Genomic DNA, 20455 nt, shown 5'->3' with positions numbered 1-20455 from the left:
AGGTTTTTTACCACAATCAAAGTTAATAAAAAATAATGTAAATATCCATCAGGTAGGACTTGGTTATGTTAGAGACACACAATTTAATACTAGATAGCAATAAAAAATGATAATATTAATATATATCTAGTCATCCACAGCCTATTGTTGAACTAAAAAAAAAAAGTTTACAAGAAAGCAAGGTAGTATGAGAACATGCAAGCAAATGTCTGTACTTACAATAGAGAGATATGTAAAGATAGTCACCAAAATTTTACGGTGGTATCTCTGGATAATAGTATCACAGATGACCTTCTTTTCAATATTTGCCTGTCTTTTTAAATACAATGAGCACATATTACGTACTTAACAAAGGATACTTGAAAAAAAATAAGTGATTGCCACCAATGGTTTCAAAATTCTAGAATGGAATTCTACATTTCTCACCCCCTATGTGTCTATAGCACATCTTGGGGAATCAATAAATACTTGAGAAACAGGATTAGTGATTAAGAGATCAGGAATGAGACAGACTTGGATACAAATCTCAGCTCCAAAGTTAACTGATCAAGGCCTTAAAGTCTTAAAGAATGTCATTCAACACCAATTTCTTCAAATATAAACGTCATATAACAATACCTGCAGGAAAAACTTAAAGCACTTAATATCATTCCTGGCTGAGGAAACACCCAATAAAATGGCCATAATTACTAGTTCTTAACTTGATTTATACTGGAAAAACTCATCACAAAACGAAAAAACGAAACTAAGCATCTATAGAAGCCTATACTGAAAATCTCAACTGCATTAAAAAACAAGAGCTCCATATTATGCACCTGAAAGTAATACTGCGTGTTAACTCAAATTAAGATTAAAAACTCAACCAAAAAAACAAGAGATCATGCTGTTGGACCCACAACACTGATGCTTAACTCAAAAAAAAAAAAAAAAAAAAAAAAAGAATGTAATGGACCATTTTTGAGTATCAATCCTGTGCCCTTCTGTAGTTTATTTCCTTCCAACCAGCGTTTAGAAGTGTGTTTGTAAAAGTGGGAGTTGTTAGCTCAGAACTTCTGAGCCCGTCTTCAGTCAAAAGGAAGACCTGAAGCCATGCTTCATGCATGCAAAGCGGCTAAAAACCTTAGAGGCACCCTCCACAAACACATGTGTGCAATCTAATAGTAAGCAATCAAAAGATAAGCAAATTGGGACTCTGGGATTGAAGATTAGGGGAGCATTATGGCATTATGAACCTCGGAACTACCGCCATCCCATATTACCCACTCTTTCTTAAAATACAATTACATGTCGTTCAACTTCCTATCTCCCTAGCAAAAAACTACCGACTTGCCCGCCACGCCACTCCGAAAGCCACACCTGGTGTATTCGCTGCAGAATCTCCAACTCCCGCCACAGGTTTGGCTCGCGTCCGCCCCAAAGCGGAAGTGACTTCAAAGGGCCAAACTGAAAGTAAGAAAGTTCAAATACTAGGAATCTAAAAGCCCTATGGCATTCTGAGAAAACTCTTCTCCGACTACCGTTTTCTGCCTTCCCTCTTCTGTTAGGGTGGCGAAAAGGATTCGCCACAGACTTGAAACTGGTTCCCCGCCCCAAACTCCAAATCTTTTTACATTTTATTCCCTCTCATTGGCCAACAAGATGCCATTCGTACCTCCCAGGAACTACAATTCCCGTCAGGCCCCAGGAGAAGTAAAAGTAGGAGAGGACAGAGGTGGGAGCAAAGCGCATTGGGAAGTGTAGTCGCCTGCAGACCGAACACAGCAGTAACCCCGCCTTCTCCCACTGAAGCTGGAGAAACCAGGTGTTCAACTTAAAACCCGTTACCGCTAAAGGGAAGAGCCAAGCCCTTAAACAGCTTTCCTCACTTCCCCCCACATGGAGGATGATAATGTTTATTTATTCCTACAAAGCTCTATAAATATTCCTTGAAGAAATACGGTTGTCCTTCCAATATCTTCAGGTCAGTAAAACTCCCAGAACTCCTCCACCTCAGGCTCCCAACTCGTGGGAAAAGGTGGCTTTTTTTACAAGTGGGCAAAATGGCTGTCCTCTTAGTTTTACCATTGGTTGTCCTTTGCGTCCTTCAAGGGCGGTTACTTACCACTGATTGGTTCTTTTTCCCTTGAGGGTGGAGGAAGACTTGGCACGGCTCTCCCGCGGCCCGGGAGGAGATAAAGGGGTGGAGAGAAGGCAGTTTTTTCAGGCCTGATTGGATGATCCTCATGTCACTCGGAGGATGTATAACCTATGATTTGTCGGTTGCTCCTCAAAGAGAACGAAGAGGCGGGGCTAGTGCGTGGTGGGAAGGGGCGGGATTCTGCCAGCCGCGGCTGCCGCTGGAGCCGGTGTCCGGGCTGGTGATGGGGTTAATTCCCTTTCGTAAGACTCTTACTTGCACCCACCCAGCCCCGCCGTCGCCCCGCCGCGCCGCGCTCCAACCGCCTCCTCCTCCTCCTCCTCCTCCTCAGTAACGCGGGTAAGAGATGCCCTCCCCTCCCCCCTCCAGCTCCCCGGGAATAACGCGCCTCGCTCCCCTCCCCCGCCCGCCAACCGGTAGCGCTAACGGAGAAGGAGGCAGGCAGGGGAGAGATGTGTGTGAGAAGGTGGCCTTCCCCGCCGAGCCATCGCTTTTCCAGCCAGGGCCCCGCCGAGGTGCTGCTGCTGCCAGCCCGCCGGGAGGTCGGGTTCCGAGGGAGCTCGGCTCGCCTGGCCCGCCGCTGCGGCTGCAGCTGCATCCACTACCTTGTGCCCACCGCCCCCACCCGGGGGCCATGTGAAAAGCAAACCCCTCGAGGCCTAGCGGAGGAGGCAGGGGAAAGGTTCCTGAGTCCCTGCCATGGCTGCTGCTTGCTGCCCTTGCAGCCCCAGGGACTCAGGAACCAGCCACAACAGGCCTGCCAGGAGCGGGTGCCGTGCGTGGTTCTGCTCTCTCGGGTGACTGGCGCCGGTGCCTCCGGCTCCCCGGCCCACACCACGCCTCGGCCCCCGGCCTCGCACTGGGAGAATTTTTAGAAAGAAAATCAGGCGTTCCGACCAGTTGGTGAAAATGTAGGCACATCTTGCCTGTGGTACCAGAAAAAGCACAATGGGAATATTGAAAAGAAAGTTGAATGACTGTCAGTGCCACGGACCCCGGGGGTCGGATTTACACACATTATGGTTGAGCCTAAGGCTCAAACCTGTGTTTTTGAAGTTTTTTGTTCTCTTTTTTTGTTACTAGGTGCAGAGGAGAGTGCCTCTGCTTTTTGAGCTTGCTTTTATGTGGGAACAAATTGTTGAGGCTGTCTTGTCCTGTGTGTAATTGTCCTGGGATAGCAAGAAAGTTAAGTAAAAGGTGAAGAGGTGCTTGCTCAAGTAGTCTTAGTAAACAGCAGATGATTTTTCTGGTAAGATTTTCCAGGAAATATGTGCATGTAGATTTAAACCTCCATGGTTTTAGTTTACCTAGTTGTAATTCTGAAGAAACCATTTGCTTTTGGCTTAGATGTCATTGATAACAAAAACTTTTGAGTAATGAAAAGGTGGTTAAAGTCTAACTGGAAGCTAACCTGTTTGTGATATTGGAAAGAGTAAGATCTATGTAATATTTAATATGGTTGAATACCAGTGTAACTGGAGTAATTGAACACATTGTAATAAAATTTGGTATATTGGGCTATTTTTGAGAGCAAATGTTTCTTCCTCACATACTGATTAGGTGCTCATCTTTTCACACCTTTTTTGTTGTTGGGTGGGTTTTTTGTTGTTGTTGTTGTTGTTTTTTGCTTGGGTGAATATGTCCTTAAATAATGGATTCTATAATTTGTAGCAGACCTGCCTGTGTCAAGGATAACATTTTAGGCACACTTCTGAGGCTCACCTTGTTACCAGAGTAAACTTGGTTCTGAAGAATAATCAGAGTTTTGACAGACCATTTCTTTGGGGTCTAGGGACACCCTACTGGCTTAATGATCTTACCTGTTCCATAACTAAATCGCTTGCATACAGAATTACATAGATCCATAGATTCAGGATATGCTAAAAAAAATATATATATATATATATATGTATGTATATATATATATATGTATATATATATATATATATATATGTATATATATGAGAACACGTAACCCTGAAAGGTAAGTTCCCTCCGTTCCCCCACAAAGTACCCATTGCTTAACTTAGTCTTTTCTAAAACTTGTTGGTTAATTGATAAATGATAGAATTGGTGCTTTCGGGTTTCATATACTTCATGTACAGAAAGAACTGATGAAAATATAGGAGGCTTGTGCATTCTCTGATTAGCTGTGGGATCCTTTTGTGAGTTTCAGTTCAATCTCCTTGTCTATATAATTGGGATGATAGCACTTAACTCTTGGAGTTGCCAGGATTAGAGATGAGTATATAAAGGCCCTACCATTGATTGTGTTTAACACATAGTATGTATTATTAAATATTAACATATTTTCATGCTTAAAAGAATGAGTTTGTTATTTACACGCACAAGATGTTGCAGCCTGAAAACTTGCTCTGTGAGGCAGAGGAGCACTATGGGAGTTTTCATTTATGTAGGGGCTTAAATTGGTAAAGTTTGCAGCTAGCCATTTTTAAATTAAAAGGTATGTGGGAAATTGGTTACCAGATACCGAAGAGTTGTTTATTTTATAGAAGGTTTTTACTTATGCATTAAAATCCACATGTTTGTGGAATATATTTCAAGTGAATTATTTTGGGGAGAAAGTATGTGGTAAATTGTTGTAGTGATAAATTCTCCTAGTATCTTTTAAATTTTAGTTAGTTGATACATGTTTCAAGGTCTGGTTTATATACCTGATATCCATATTCAGTGTGCTGTCAGGCTGCTGACAAGCAACTCTTGCAGAGTTAAGATTAAGTCATTTGAATTCATTCAGCCACAGGCGTACTACAGTTTTGTTGTTGTTTTTAATTCTCAATATTTATCCATACTTGGGTTTTTCTTTTCTGTGAAATAATATACCAGACACATTGTTCTTTAGCTTTTTAGGCACTTTTGAAAATGTGTTGGTCTTCATACATACTAGTGTCTTTGCAGTTTGTACCTGTAGACAGATTTGAGTTTAGCATGAAAAGTTGTATTATGAAGTCTTCGGACACTAATGCCTGGCCAGGGTTCAAGGCAGCCAGCCATACCTTATGCTGAATAGTGAACGAACACAGTATGATTGGATGCTCCTTTGGGGAGTCTTATATGGCAGCAGCAGAATATTTTACAAAATTGAAAAAACTTTTTCTTAAATTGTGCAGAAGAAATGCACTTCCATGCCTTGCCAAGTAATAAAAGATTTTCTGGTACTGGCACTTTAGAATACCCAATTATACCCATTTGAGTTAATGTTAAGTTTTAATTCTTCAGAAATAGAGAAGCGCTGAGAGTTGATAATACTTTTATTTTCTCCATTCTTGAAAATGTTACAATAATGAGTTGATGAGTTTGTAATGTATCATTGCTATTTGAATCAGAAAATTTCACTGTTAACACTTGATCTATTGCAAATACTCTTTGACAGTTCCTGTGTCTAAAAGGTGTGGTTACAAAAGGCAATGAACTTTTCAAATGACTATTGTAGTTCCAAACCACAGAATCAGTACTCTGTCTTTATATTCACACACGTATACAATGATGATAAGTTATTATTTGTAACTGAACTAAACTGGGATAGATAAAGGAGCATGTCAGTTTTTCCCAGTATAATAGTCATTTTTTCCAAAGTAAAATAATCTTGCATTTAATCCTTGTGAAATCTCATGTTTACTAGTAATACAGACGTGCAAAGAATCAAATCATAAAATCAAACAAAATTTTATTAAGTTAACTTTGCTTCCCAAATTAGTATATGTTATATAATTAAGCAAATTTGTTTATACCTGATAAGATGTAAGAATGGAAGCATAATTCAATTCAATTAGTTGTTGGGTGATGGTTGAAATAAGAGATGAGTTATTCAATCCTAACTGAAAGCTAGTTCTTTACCTTATTTTCCAACAGTTTGTTTTTTTCCCAGATTTTATCCTTGAATATTTTGCCTATACTTACCATCTTAGTCTCTACACATGCCTATTAATTTTTTATTCCAATGAGTTTTGAAAGCCTGTACTTTATGAACTTTTCTGTTTGTTTGCCTTCTTAAAGATTTCTTTTGTAAGCTCACTTCTCTAAGCAAATCATGAAGTTTTTGTGCCTTATTTCATAAGTATTAAAGCTTATGTTTAAATGATTGTTTTTATACTTGACTAGTGTTTTCATCTACAGCTCCCTGAAAGTACTTTCTCTACAAAAGAAATTAAGTATGCAAAATAAATTACATTACATTTGTTTTTATTCTTTTTTTTTTTTTTAAGTTTATTTTGAGAGAGAGAGAGCATGCACACTCATACAAGGGAGCATGAGTGGGGGAGGGGCAGGGAGAGGGGGAGAGAAACCCAAGCAGGCTCCTCCCTGTCAGCCTGGAGCCCTCGAGGGGCTTCATCTCACAAACCGTGAAATCATGACCTGAACCGAAACCAAGAGTTGAACACTTGACTGACTGAGCCACTCAGGCGCTGCTATTTGTTTTTATTCTTGACCTTTCTTCTTGAAAGGCGATAATTTGATATTGCCTTGCCTTAGAGTTTAAAGTACTATAAATTGACTTCTCCCAGCTTTAGTTTGATCAATGACAGATAAAAATTAATTTTGTGGGCTAGTTGTATAATTAGCTTCACTAACAGTTCTTCTGCATGAAAGAAATTCCGTAACTGGTATAAGATACCACCTTATACTCTGAGTTAGAGGTTTAACTGTAGATTTACCTTGATGCTTTGTTTCTTAATAGAGAAGCTATGGAATTTAATTAAAAAAAAAAAAAAAAAAGGTTTGGGGCGCCTGGGTGGCTCAGTCGGTTGGGCGTCCAACTTCAACTCAGGTCATGATCTCGCAGTTTGTGAGTTCAAGCCCCACATCGGGCTCTGTGCTGACAGCTCATTGCCTGGACCGAGCTTCAGATTCTGTGTCTCCTCCTCTCTCTGCCCCTCCCCTGCTCATGCTCTGTCTCAATAATAAATAAACGTTTAAAAAAAAAAAAAAGGTTTAATATGGGGAAAAAACTGTAAATGTTTGCAAAGCAATGACTTAAATGAACAAAAAGCCCTCATTTTTAAGGTGCTTTTGGGGAAATTGCTTATTACAGAATTGCTGTGTTTAAAAATACGTTAGTATCTTTTTACTGGAACCAACCCAAATGCTCTTCATTGAGTGAATGGTTAAACAAACTGCTACGTGCATACCATAGAATACTACGCAGCAGTAAAAAGAAAGAAACATTGATAAAGCAACCTAGGTGGATCTTAAAGTAATTACACCAAGTGAAAAAAAAATGTTTTTAATAATTAATTTTATTTATTTTGGAGAGAGAGCACAGACAGGGGAGGAGCAGAGAGAGACAGGGACAGAGAGGATCAGAAGCGGGCTCTGCATTGACATCGGTGAACCCAACGTGGGTCTCAAACTCACCAAATATGAGATCATGACCTAAGCCAAAGTCCGATGTTCAAATGACAAAGCCACCCAGGCACCCCATGAATAAAAGTTTTAAAATAGAGCAACCATGTGGTCCCATTTACATACTCAAAATGGCAGATTATAGAGATGGAGCACAGATTAGTGGTTGCCAGGCATTAAGAGATGGGGTTTGAGGGAGCAGAATGGTTGTGATTATAAAGGGGTAGCATGAAGAATCTTTGAAGTAATGGAACAGTTCTGTATGTTGATTGTATGGTGGTTACCTAAATCTACATGTGATAAAATTGCATAGAAACACAGAACAAATGAGTGCATGCAAAACTGGCAAAATCTGAGTAAGGTTGTATATCAATATCTATCTCTGGTTTTGATGTTGAACTGTACTTATATAACATTATCATCGAGGGAAACTGAAGAGTACATGGGAGCTTTCTGTACTATTTTTTGCAACTCCCTGTGAATGTACTATTATTTAAAAAATACAAAGTCAAGGACAAAAAAAAACCCATTCTTTATGTATATGTTCCTGTATAATATTGAAAAAAGTATATTTTTAAGCAAATACCCTCTGCAAAATGCCATTCATACATTCATACATGTGTTAGTTTTACTAAGTCATGTTCACATGCATTAGAGCACAATAGAAATACTGATAGTCAAATATCTCCAAGATGCAGTTTCCGTTTTCATTATATTTGCCTTGTTTTCCCTAAATGCCAATTCTTTCTTCATCATCCTTTTATAAAGGCTTGCTGCCCTTTCACTTTCCAAGTCTTCATAGAAATTAAAGAATCTGACAGTTATCTATATTGTTCATTTCCAGTTGCTAAAAGGATTTTGTCAAGAGGCTATATATTCATTATTTAACCAGATACTTACATTTTAAGCATATTGAATATCTGTAAGACAAAATAAAAGAATTTATCTTGTAAAGATATATAGAACCAGCAAATGAGGAATCACTTGGGGGAAGAAAGTGATGTAAGTGCTTGTTAAGTAATACTAGTTACTGTATGACCCTCCACTTTTTAATGCAAAAGTACTAAATGTTTTAATGCAAAAGTACTAAATGTTTTAAAGCAGTGTGAGGAGGTCAGAAGTAAAAGTGTAGACCACCAACTTGGGGTGGATACACTTTTTGTGATATGGATGATGACCTTGATCCATTTGGAGTTATTTTTTGGTTATGGTGTGAGATAGGGGGTTCAAATTCATTTTATATGTGGATATCATTTTTATCTCCACACCATTTGTTGAAAACACTGTTCTTTCCCAGTTAAATTGTCTTGGCTCCTTTCTTGACTATAAATGTGCAAGGTTATTTCTCAATTCTAAATTCTACCACATTGATTTTGTGTCTATCACTAGGCCAGTGGTACCACTGGCTACACTGTTTGATTATGAAACTTTGTAACAAGTTTTGAAATTAGGACTTTTTTTTTTTTTTTGAAATTAGGGTTTGCCTCCAACTTTGCTGTTTTTCAATATTATTTTAGCTATTTATCTGTTTTCATATGTAGTTTAAGATCAGCTTGCCAATTTCTGCAGAGAAGTCAGCTTGGATTTTTGATATGAATTATGTCAAACAGGTCAATTGGGCAATTTGGAGAATATTACCATTTTAACAGTACTAAATGAAAATATCTTTAACGTGTAGTGATTCACTTAAAAAGAATAATAAACTCATTGCATGTTAATATAAATAATCATTTTTATGAAAAATAAAATTTCAAAATAAAAAAATAGCAAGAAGAATGGGATTGTTTTACAGTTTTACAAATCTTCTTAATGTTTGGCTTATCAGGAGAAGTTGGGTTGTTATATCTACTTTAGTATTCACTCTCATTGGACATGTGATTTTGGCTGAAATCTAAGAAGATAATTTGGCCACACACAGATAGAAGAAAAGTGAGGGACCTCATGGACCCTTTGACAGGATCTTGATCCACAGTGGTCCTTGGACCACATTGTGAAAACAGCTTGTCCAGTGGGAAGAAATAAATCTTTGGAAACTCAAAGACTTGGTTAAAAATCACAAGTCACCACTGAACAGTTGATGTGATTTTGAGCAAGTAATTTAGCCTCTCAGTAGGTTTCTTCATCTGTAAAATGGAGGTAATGACACTATACTTTGAAAGGAGGAAACAAGATCGTGCCTGTGAAGTTTGGGGTATATAGAAACCACCAAAGAACTGATTCTTGTCTTTAATTTAGACTTGTCAACCCTTCTCTATTGTATGGGATTAGCTAATTTCCACCCCCCCCCCAAAAGTTTACATATCACAGCATGGTAACCTTCATGTAAACTTGGTTTATTGTGGTGGTGTTTACTTAAGAGTTGAGTTTTATTCATTTAGTCTTTTATTATCAGCCCTTATAGCTACAAATCATGATAGTGAAGAAGGGAATGGAAGAAGGGTCAACAAAGAAGGTAAAAGAATTTATCAGAAATGAGGGAGTAAGAGGGGGCCTGCGTGGCTCAGTTGGTGGAGTGTGGGACTCTTGATCTCGGGGTTGTGAGTTCAAGCCCCACGTTGGGTTTAAAGGTTACTGAGAAATGAAATCTTTTAAAAAAAAAAGGGGGGGGGGTGGAAGAAATGAAGTAAAATTGATGCCTCCTTTAGATCATTTGTCATCTTACTCATCCTGCTATTAATGTTGAAGAATGAAGGAAACCAAAAAAAAAACTCTGCCTTAAATTAGAGAATGGTTCCTTTAGCATTTTCCCCCCTGTTAAAATTAATAAAATTAAATCATAAATGACTCCAATTTTTTAATGATTCTATAAATACTGGACCAAGTCATGTATAAAGTTCTAAAAAAAATAATTCTTGCCACTAGAACTCTATGTCATTACAGTAGTAACTTTAACTTGGCATTTGTATGCAAAGCTAAAGTGATACAATTATTACTATACAAAATAATGAAAAGTGTGAATTCACTCATTCAGCAAGTATTTATTGAAAACTTACTTTGTATTGGTTTTGTAAAACAGAGAATGCCTTTGCCCTCCTGGATCTCATTTTCTTATGGGTGAGACAAAGAAATGGAATATATATAAAATATAATGTCAGATAGAAATACAGAAATTATTGTAATGAATACAAAAGGTTGAGAGCTTAAAGATTGACAGAATGAGGTATACAGTCTATTTGAGACAGGGTGATCAGGGAAGACCTCTTGACATTTGAAAATGCAAACACGTGAATGAAGTAAGAGAACAAGCCATGAGATATATGAGTGAAGAACATTCTGGGTAGAAGGAACAAAGTACAAAGGCCATGAAATGGAGGAGATGGAAATGGAAATTATACTTGTTTACTGATGTTCAGTGTCCTCCCGAAGACAGCATTTAAAGGAGTAAGTACATTAGGAACACTTTGAGGTGTGGCTCTGGGACTGTCGGCTATGCATATTTTTAGCCAAATGAATCATTTCCACTGTAGAGCCTGTTAATTCCAAATGTACTGGATTTTAAAGGACATTAGCAAAGTCTAAACCTAAATCTTTAATCTTCACTTGTCTTTTTAATGCTAAACCAAAAGGATTTCTTGTTTTTTCAATACTAAACCAAAAGATGCATTTATATAGAGTGGTAGGTAAATCTTTGTGTTGGAATGTGAGAATTTCTGGTCCAACCGCAGTAGTTCTCAAGGATCAGTCCAGTGGCAGCTTGTCCTAAAGTTATCTACTTTTCATTTCTTCTTCCAGTGAGTTGAAATGAGGACAAGGGGAGATACCTGGCTTGGGCCTTTCCAGCCAGCTATTATAAGGATCTGACAGGACAGCAATCAAGCAAAAGTCATTTAGCCTTTGCTTGAACTACTCTGGTGACAGGAGTACATTCCTAAGGGACTTCTTGTCTCTTATTTCTTTGTTTCCGTGTTTTCAGGTATATGGCTACAAATGTGAATATATATAGGTATGTACATATCTGTATACCTGTGTATGTTTATGTTTGTGTATATATATGTGTATGTATGTGTGTATATGTGTATATACGTATATAGTATTTGATGTAGAGGAGGGTATAGTCAAAGGAGAGAAGATCCAGTTGGAGGAGGAGAACATAATTGAAATGTTATCATAAATGTACATCAATATCAGTGTCATCTATAGGCTCTCCTTCTCCCTCCTTGCCCCCAGAGAGTAGAAAATAAGGTATGGATAGGGATGGGAGACTTTACCTGCCCAGGCCTAAGACCCACTTGCTTGGCCCAGTTGTCCTAAAAAGAGGGAAAAGGGATAGGAAGAGTAACCCTATAGATGCCCTCAGTAGGTATGTGTCTCCCAATTTTACTCCCCCTGGCTGTTTACCACCACCTTAGGCTTACCAGGTTGTATTCCATATTATTGCTGGTGAGAAACTCGATCTAATCCTCAAAGCAAATTAGATCTTGTCACAGAACCAGGCAGCTAGACCATAATGGTATCTTTGTGGTTTTAGGTTTTTATCTTTTATAAGGTGGTACAATCATAGGAAAGAAATGTCTTGAAGGATAGTTTTAAAAGCTATTTTTAGATCATTTTGATAAGCTGATTTCAGAAATGTGCTCAGGTTGTTTATTTTTTTAATTTGGATAATTTTGCCACCTTGTGTGTCTTTTGAAATCAAAAATATTTATTCAATACATCAACAGATGGTAAACTTTTCTTTTTGACTGAGATGAAAACTGAACCAGTGTAAAACTTACTACATTTCTAAAATGAACTTTTTGGAAAGTTTGCACTTTTAAAAGCTTTTTTAAAACAGTGCATTACATATAAAAATCAAACAGTACAGTGGATCAGTAGTTGATTATCATTCCCTTATCTGCTGTCTTATTATCAGGATTCATGAGTCTCTCGAGCTAGAATGTTCTTAGCACCAAATGTCAAATGGATTCTTTTTCATGCTTCCATCAATTTATCAATATCATGTCAAATTGTTTTGTTACACGTTGGAAGCATGGGATTTCTGTAACTTTTTAATTCTGGAGTTTCTAACAGCCTTTTTTTCTGATTGGCAAGCAATAGTGTACCATCACCATACCCTCAAAGTTATTCAGTCTCTATTTCATGGATACTTCTTTCTTTTTTTTTTTTTTTTAATTTAATTTTTTATTTTTTTAAATTTACATCCAAATTAGCATATAGTGCAACAGTGATTTCAGGAGTAGATTCCTTAGTGCCCCTTACCTATTTAGCCCATCCCCCCCTCCCAGAACCCCTCCAGTAAACCCTCAGTTTGTTGTCCATATTTATGAGTCTTTAGCTATTGTTGATAATGCTGCTATAAACATGGGGGTGCATGTGTCCCTTCGAAACAGCACACCTGTATCCCTTGGATAAATGCCTAGTAGTGCAATTGCTGGGTTGTAAGGTAGTTCTATTTTTAGTTTTTTGAGGAACCTCCATACTGTTGTCCAGAGTGGCTGTACCAGCTTGCATTCCCATCATGGATACTTCTGTACCTCAGAGATTTTCTCTTTGATTTTTGTGTCCTGCCCTCATCCTGGGACTTCCCTTCTGCCCTCCAAGGTTGAATCAACTGTTTGCCGGATTCAATGGATCCTTCCTCTTTATTGGTTTTTAAAATACTCATTTTGCTAGATAATAGCCTGAGGTATTTTCCTTAAAAAGTTTGCTTGAGAAGTAAACCTTTTCAGACTTTACATGCCTGAAGTCTTTATTCTGCCATCATACCTGAATGATGTTTTAGAATGCTAAATTCAAAATCATTTTAACCTTGTACTTAAATTTGTCTTCTAGTATCTGGGTTCCTTTTAGAGATCTGCTGAAATTTTCCAAACATACATAAAGTTTGATAGAGGACTCATTTTAGCAGTTACTAACATTTTGTACTGTTTGTTTAATCATATATCTGTCAATCCATCTCATTTTTTTCAGTTTATTTATTTTTGAGAGAGACAGAAAGCAGAAGCTGGAGGGGGCAGAGACGGAGTGAGGGAGAGAGAATCCCAAGCAAGCTCCACACTGTTAGCACAGAGCCCAATACAGGGCTCGAACCCACGAACTGAGAGATTGTGACCTGAGCCAAAACCGAGAGTGAGCCACTTAGGCACCCCTCATCTCATTTTTTAAAATGTTTATTTATTTATTTTTGAGGGAGAGAGAGAGAATCCCAAGCAGACTCTGTGCTGTGAGCCTGGAGCCCAGCACAGGACTCGATCTCACAAACTGTAAGATCATGACCTGAGCCGAAATCAAGAGCTAGACACTTAACCGACTGAGCCACCCAGGTACCCCAATCCATCTCATTTTTTTTTGACACATTTCAAAATAAATTTCAGGGATCACTTCACTCCTGAACACTTTGGCATTCATGTAATTAGCTAGAGTTCAGTCAATATTTGATTTTTTTTTTAATGGGTAAATATACACATAGAAATGCATAAATCAAGAACTTAACCATTTAATGAAATTTCAATAAATTGTATACATAGACCCAGGTGTCTGTCAAGGTATAGAACATTACCATAATGCCAATAAACAACAACCAAAAGTTTTGATTCTTTTTCATCATATGTTTTCTAGTGCTGGGCCTTATATAAATGAATTCATACGATATGTACTCTTTTGTGTAGGTCTTCTTTAACTCAACATGTTTTTCACATTTATCTACATTGTTACATGTGTGAATGTTTCCTTTTTTACTATAGAATAGAATTTTATTGCATAAATATACAATTCGTTTTTCTCTTCTGATTGCCACCCCTGTGCTGTTCCTGGTTTTTAGCTTTTATAAATAAAGCTGTTTGACTCAGAGTATTTGAGAATAAGTTTTGTTTTGCTTTGTTTTTTGTTTTAAAGTTTGTTTATTTATTTATTTAGAGAGAGAGTGAGAGGAAGCAAGGGATGAAGAGAGAGAATCCCAAGCAGGCTCTGCACTATCAACATGGAGCCTGACTCGGGGCTCAATCTCACAAACCATGAGATCATGACCAGAGCCAAGATCACGACTCAGATGCTTAACTGACTGAACCACCCAGGCTCCCCAAGAAGTTTTAAATCTTGAAATTAGAAACACCTACTAACATGGAATATTATAGCACAAAAATCCATTCATTTATTTCTTTATTCCATTTTTTCCTAGTTCTTGAATTTTTGTCAATATAATATTAAATCACAATTTAGCTGAGAATACTGTCAAACTTTTTCATTTCTTGCTATTCTTAGTAATACAAAGAGCAGGTAGGAAGATTATTTAAAATCATCTCCTTTTTGTAAAAAATAATCTCTGTACCCAACATGGGGCTTAAACTCACAACCCTGAGATCAAGAGTCACATGCTGTGCTGACCCAACCATAAAATCATTCCCCTTTTTTAAAGTTTTGAATATTCTTATTGAAATTTTAAGATTAACCTGTGTTTCCTAGTCCATTGACTGACTTTAGGTAATTGGGTATTTATGTTAATTAGATGTAATTAAATGTAGGTTTTTCCTAGAAGTTAGCATTTCAGCATATGCACTGATTTTAGAGGTAGTCATTTTTAAAGAATATATTAGTTTGACATTAACTTTCATATGAATCATTCTTTAATCCAGAGAGACATGATGTTTTGTGTTGTGTTTTGTGTCTATTATGCAAGAGTACTGTGTGTTTTGTTTATTTTTAAATAAAGAATGTTGCTTCTACTTGTAATTGTTTTGGAATTTTAAAGACCCAAGTTTAAACTCTTAAATTCATGATCTAGAAGGCCTTTTCCAACTCTAAAGTTTTATTAAATTTTTAAGGTAAATAAAGAATGAAATTTTCTGGTTGCCATATTACATTACATGAAAGGGTTAACCTGGTATAAGGTCCAGTGTATACATTCCATGGCTTTTTGTGAGTGTTAATTTTATACCTAATGAATGCTGATTTTGAAATGTAAAATTTAAAAAGTGTAAAGTGTCTTTTGTAGTCTAGTTTTTAAGCTGTTTGTGGCACATGAAAATTGCTTGATGGCTTTTCTGCAGCTGCTACACAACTTTTCAGTTGAGTCTACCTAACTACTGAAATGGAAAGTCCAGTAATAAGATAGGTGACAGTTTAAGAGGATTGATTTAAATGTTAAATACAGTTCATATCCACTTGGACTCTATTAGCATCTAACACCTGTACTTTAATTTTAGAAAGGAAATTATTCATCTTTTCTCATGTTGTTTTCTCTTGGTTTATGTGGCATTTGTGAAAATGCTTACAGAAATGCTGGTACTAAGATAAGGGATAATTGATGTTCTTGTTTGTGAAACAAACAAGTTCCACTAAGATCACAGAAATGGCTACTAATTAAATTGCTTCTGTCCTTAAAGACATACCTCTGCCTTCAAGAAGCTCATGACTTAGTAGAAATCCATTTGAGTCAAAATTTCCATATTCTAAATGGCTGCAGCTTCCATTTCCTTTTCTTGCTTTCTCTACTTCCTACTTGCTCTCTCCTTTCCTCTCATCATTGAACAAATTAGCTTAAAGATAGGGCAGCTTAAAGAATGAGCTATGAAAAAGGAGTCAGGGATGCCCGGCTGGCTCAGTCAGTAGAGCATGCCACTCTTAATCTTGGGGTTTTAAGTTCAAGCCCCACATTCGATGTAGAAATTACTTAAAAATAAAATGTTTTGAAAAGAAAAAGAAGAGTCTCACTTGGTGGTTTTTAATGAAATATATCAATATATGCATTTCCAAGGATAACGTGGGGTTTAAACCTTCTAAATGCAAAATACAGAACCAAGTGAAAGTTGGTGGTCAGGTAACATTAACTGAATTGCTTTTACATATCCTATCATAAAGCCTTGTTATAAAGAATACAAGCATTCTTGTCTTGATCTCATTTCTCTCACAGCTTTTCATCTGACATCCTGTGCTTCAAAGATACTAAGTTAACGGCCTGGCCAGGACTTCAAGAATCATCTCTAAACTACAAGTCCAACTTTGTACTATACCAAATATAAAGGAATTAATCAGGTCAATTAATATACCCCCTTTTTTTTTTTTGGCCCCAGAACTTAATGGAGGCAAGTTTATTGGGGAATATTTCAAGATAGATTGCTTATCATGCTTACTACAGACTCAGTGCTTTATTCTTCTAGACATTCTAATGTTACTTGCTCGAAACTACTTATGTACTTAGAAGACCTTCCTTCCCTCCTGATTCAAATGCTAGTGTTTATGACCAAGTTATAAATGAGCCTACACCACTCAGTGAGCTAATTAAGAAATTGAAAAGTCAGCATACATTGCCTGTGATATAACTGAAAAATAATTTCAGTTTATTTAGTAAAGAGTTTGTTTTATGTCTACTGTGCAAGAGTTTGTGTGTGTCTACTGGTGAGAAAATATGCATTGTAATAGTATGGAAAGCATAGTACATTCTTTTTAACTCACTGACTTGATCTAATCCAAAATTTAAATTCCGCGTAAAGTCACTCAGTAGCTATAGAATGACATTTGCTTGTTGGTCTGGTGTTTTTTTCATGACAAAGATACTGTGTTTATTTAGATTGTGTATTAAGAGTGGCTTTTAGGGAGGATGCCTGGGTGGCTAAGTCGGTTAAGTTTCCGACTCCTGATTTGGGCTCAGGTCATGATCTCAGGGTTCCTGAGTTGAGTTTGAGCCCTGTGTCAGGCTCTACACTGACAGGGCAGAGCCTGCTTGGGATTCTCTCTCTTTCCCTCTCTCTCTGCCTCTCCCCTGCTTACTCTCTCTCTCCCAAAATAAAAATAATAATAATAATAATAATAATAATAATAAACTTTTTAAAAAAGTGGCTTTTAGGGAAGTTGTTACAGAAAAAAACATAATGTCTTATTTTGTAAACCAGGATGTATTTTTTTAATGTAGTACATTTTGTGAAGTAGAACATTTTAAAATTAATTGCTAGTTGTTGTTAAAAGTGCTTGACAGAGGCTTGTATGGCGTCCAGGCCCAAGTGGCATGCCTTGGGTAGTGGGGCTCCACAGGTTCCAGGTGTTCCGGTCCCGTGAGATGAGGAAGAAGAGGAAGATGAAGTGGAGGATGAGGACGAAGACGATAAAGACAGTGACGAAGAAGAGGATGAAGACGACGAGAGCGTCGACGAGGAAGCGAATGTTGAATTTGAAGTGTATTCCATCTCAGATAATGATTATGACAGAATTAAGAAGTTAACTGCAGCAGCTTTTCCTGAAGGCTCCTGTGAACATTGCAGAACTAACTGATTTCTTAATTCAACAAAACCACATCGGGAGTGTGATTAAGCAAACAGATGTTTCAGAAGACAGTGATGACGATGTGGATGAAGATGAGATTTTTGGATTCATAAGTCTTTTAAATTTAACTGAAAGAAAGGGTACGCAGTGTGCTGAACAAATTAAAGAGTTGATCCTGAGCTCCTGTGAGAAGAGCTGTGGAAAGATCTCGGTTGAAAAGCTGGACGCGCTTTTCAACGACGCCTCCAAGCCTGTGGGCTTTCTCCTCAACGAGAGGTTCATTAACGTTCCTCCTCAGATCACGCTGCCCATGCACCAGCAGCTCCAGAAAGAACTGGCAGAGGCACACGGAACGAACAAGCTGTGTGGAGAGTGTTCCTTCTACTTTCTGATTAGCAAGATGTTTGTGGAAGCTGGAAAAAACAATCCCAAAAAGAAATGGAGCAGCCAAGAAAAAGATGAGTTAATGTTCGCAAGTGCAGAGGAAGAATTTTTCTATGAGAAGGCAATCTTGAAGTCCAACTACTCGGTGCAGGAAGAGAGCGACACCTGTCTGGGAGGCAGGTGGTCCTTTGACGACGTCCCAATGAAGCCCTTGCAAACTGTGATGTTGATTCCAGGTGACAAGATGGATGAAATCATGGGTAAACTGAAAGAGCATCTCTCTCTCTGACCCATTTCCCATGGGCAGCAGGGGGCTGGTTTTCATTTTTGTAAAATTACCAGAAAACAGCTCAGATTTACTGAAAAACTCATCACTTTATTCAGATTAAGTCCCTCTACAAAAAAAGTAGGGTTGTCACCTGTGTCTGTGACACATTTACAAAATAGCTTTTAAAAAAAAAAAAGGTCAAATTATGAATGGTTGATGAAGAGCTTTTCCAGTAAGAAGGAAAACGTGGAGTAGTAATTTAGAACTCAATAAAAACTTCCATTTTTTATTTTTAAATAATGGGGAAAAAAGTGCTTAACATCTATTCCATGAATAGTTTTCCTGGTTGTCTGGAATATTTTTCTTTATATCTGGAATGGTCTTTCTGACTAAAGTTTATCCAACCTGGAGGAAATTCAGTATATTTCACACTGAAATGAATTACAGAATTTGATTACTTTTTTTTTTGGAAGGTAAGATTTATCCAATTCAAGATCTCAATAAATGTGTTCTGGCAAAAGCAAACAGCAGTGATTTACATAAGTTTTCAACAATACAGGTTCACAAGAATGTTTATAAATTATTGCCATGAAAGGAGGGAGTAGGCAGAAATTGAGATGTGCAGTGTTGCAGATATTGGGGATTGAGGAGCACCAGAATACAAGTCAGGTGTATTAAGATCCTAAAGGTACTAAGGAGTTGGACTTGGTTTTCATAAATATGCATTTGAGTATGAGTAGGTCAGATGCTCTCAATCAAGCACTGTTAAAAATTTCCATAAGATTTCAAGATGTGGCATGGGTGTTTTTGTTTGTTTCTATATAATCTGACATATAAACCGTGTTGAAATTTATTGGCCAGTCTTGGGTTTTTTCCTACTGGTATTTTTATACAGCCTAATTGAGATATAACAGACATACCATAAAATTCACCCATGTAAAGTTTACAGTTCATTGGGTTTTAGTATATTCACAGAATTATGCAGTCACCACCATAATCTTATTGTAGAACATTAACATCACTTCAAAAAGAGGGGCATCTGAGTGTCTCAGTCGGTTAAGTGTTCAACACTTGACCCAGCTCAGGTCTTGATCTCAGGGTCATGAGTTCAAGCCCCATATTGGGCTCCATGCTGGACATGAAGCCTATTTAGTGAATATGGGGGTTTTTTGTTTTTGTTTTTGTTTTTTTAACAGTCATGCTCCGTGGTCCTTTCTTCCTCCCCCAGACCTAGAGAACCATTAACCTACATTCAGTCTTTGTAGATTTGCATCATACAGTATGTCACTTTTTGTGACTTTCTTTTAAGCATAGTTTTTAAAGGATCATCCACATTGTAGCATGAATCAGTTCTTCATTCCTTTTTTGTGGCTGAATAATATGCCACTGTATGGACCACATTTTTTTTATCCCTCAACTGAGGGGCATTGGAGTTATTTCTACTTCTTGGCAATTGTGAATAACACTGCTGTAATTATAAGCAAACAAGTTTTTGTGTGAATGTATGTTTTCGTTTCTCTTGGGTATATACCCAGGAATGGAATTGCTGGGTCATATCATGACTCTGTGTTTAACCATTTGAGGAGCTGATAAACTGTTTTCTGGGGTAGCTGCACCATTTTGCATTCCTGGTAGCAGTATGAGGGGGTTACAGTCTCTCCACATACTCCCCAGTGCTTGTCATTGTCTGTCTTTGATTGTAACCATTTTAGTCGTTGTGTAGTAATATCTTGTGGTTTTGATCTGCATGTTTCTAATGATTAAAGATGGTGAACATCTTTTCATGTATTTATTACTGGCTCCTGTTGATTTTATGTAGACTTTGATATCTAGATGTTGTTTGTATACCTTTTATGAACTCTATAATTACTCAGTATTTAGGCTCTATTTGTCACATAAAATGCCATTGTATGTTTGAACACATTACATATTAGTTATATTGGAGAATTGGAGAGAGACTAATTCATCAGTGTTTTCCAAACTTACCTGATAAATAGGATAGTCACCAGTTTGCCTAGGACAGTCCCTGTTGATGCCTGTTGTTCTGGCATACTTATAAAAGTAGCCTCTTTCACTCTGAAGTGCCCTGCTTTGGACAATAAATTACA

General features: G+C 37.4%; 2 protein-coding genes and 1 pseudogene across 15 annotated transcripts in view; 2 read left to right on the top strand and 1 right to left on the bottom strand.

Annotated features, from left to right (window-relative positions):
- The window catches only part of ZRANB3 (zinc finger RANBP2-type containing 3), a 303348-nt gene extending 301755 nt beyond the window's left edge, over positions 1–1593 (bottom strand). For 2 of the 4 annotated variants that reach the window (XM_053909305.1, XM_053909304.1), the window contains exon 1: positions 1357–1591. The gene's annotated coding sequence lies outside the window, so the exon portion shown is untranslated. Of the gene's footprint in view, positions 1–1356 lie in introns of all 4 variants that reach the window. The other 2 variants (XM_053909315.1, XM_019454644.2) reach the window with 2 other exon arrangements.
- Positions 1594–2308: 715 nt separating this feature from the next.
- R3HDM1 (R3H domain containing 1) overlaps positions 2309–20455 on the top strand; it is a 202263-nt gene continuing 184116 nt past the window's right edge. For all 11 annotated transcript variants that reach the window (XM_053909251.1, XM_053909286.1, XM_053909274.1 and 8 more), the window contains exon 1: positions 2309–2476. The gene's annotated coding sequence lies outside the window, so the exon portion shown is untranslated. The remainder of the gene's footprint in view (positions 2477–20455) is intronic.
- On the top strand, positions 17328–20130 carry LOC109270330 (BRCA2 and CDKN1A-interacting protein-like; annotated as a pseudogene).

The sequence above is a fragment of the Panthera pardus genome, unplaced genomic scaffold (assembly GCF_024362965.1).
Source record: "Panthera pardus isolate Hobbes unplaced genomic scaffold, ASM2436296v1 HiC_scaffold_10, whole genome shotgun sequence".
Taxonomy (NCBI): domain Eukaryota; kingdom Metazoa; phylum Chordata; class Mammalia; order Carnivora; family Felidae; genus Panthera; species Panthera pardus.
Note: the sequence above shows the minus strand (reverse complement) of the source record. Positions and strands in the feature narration are given on the sequence as shown.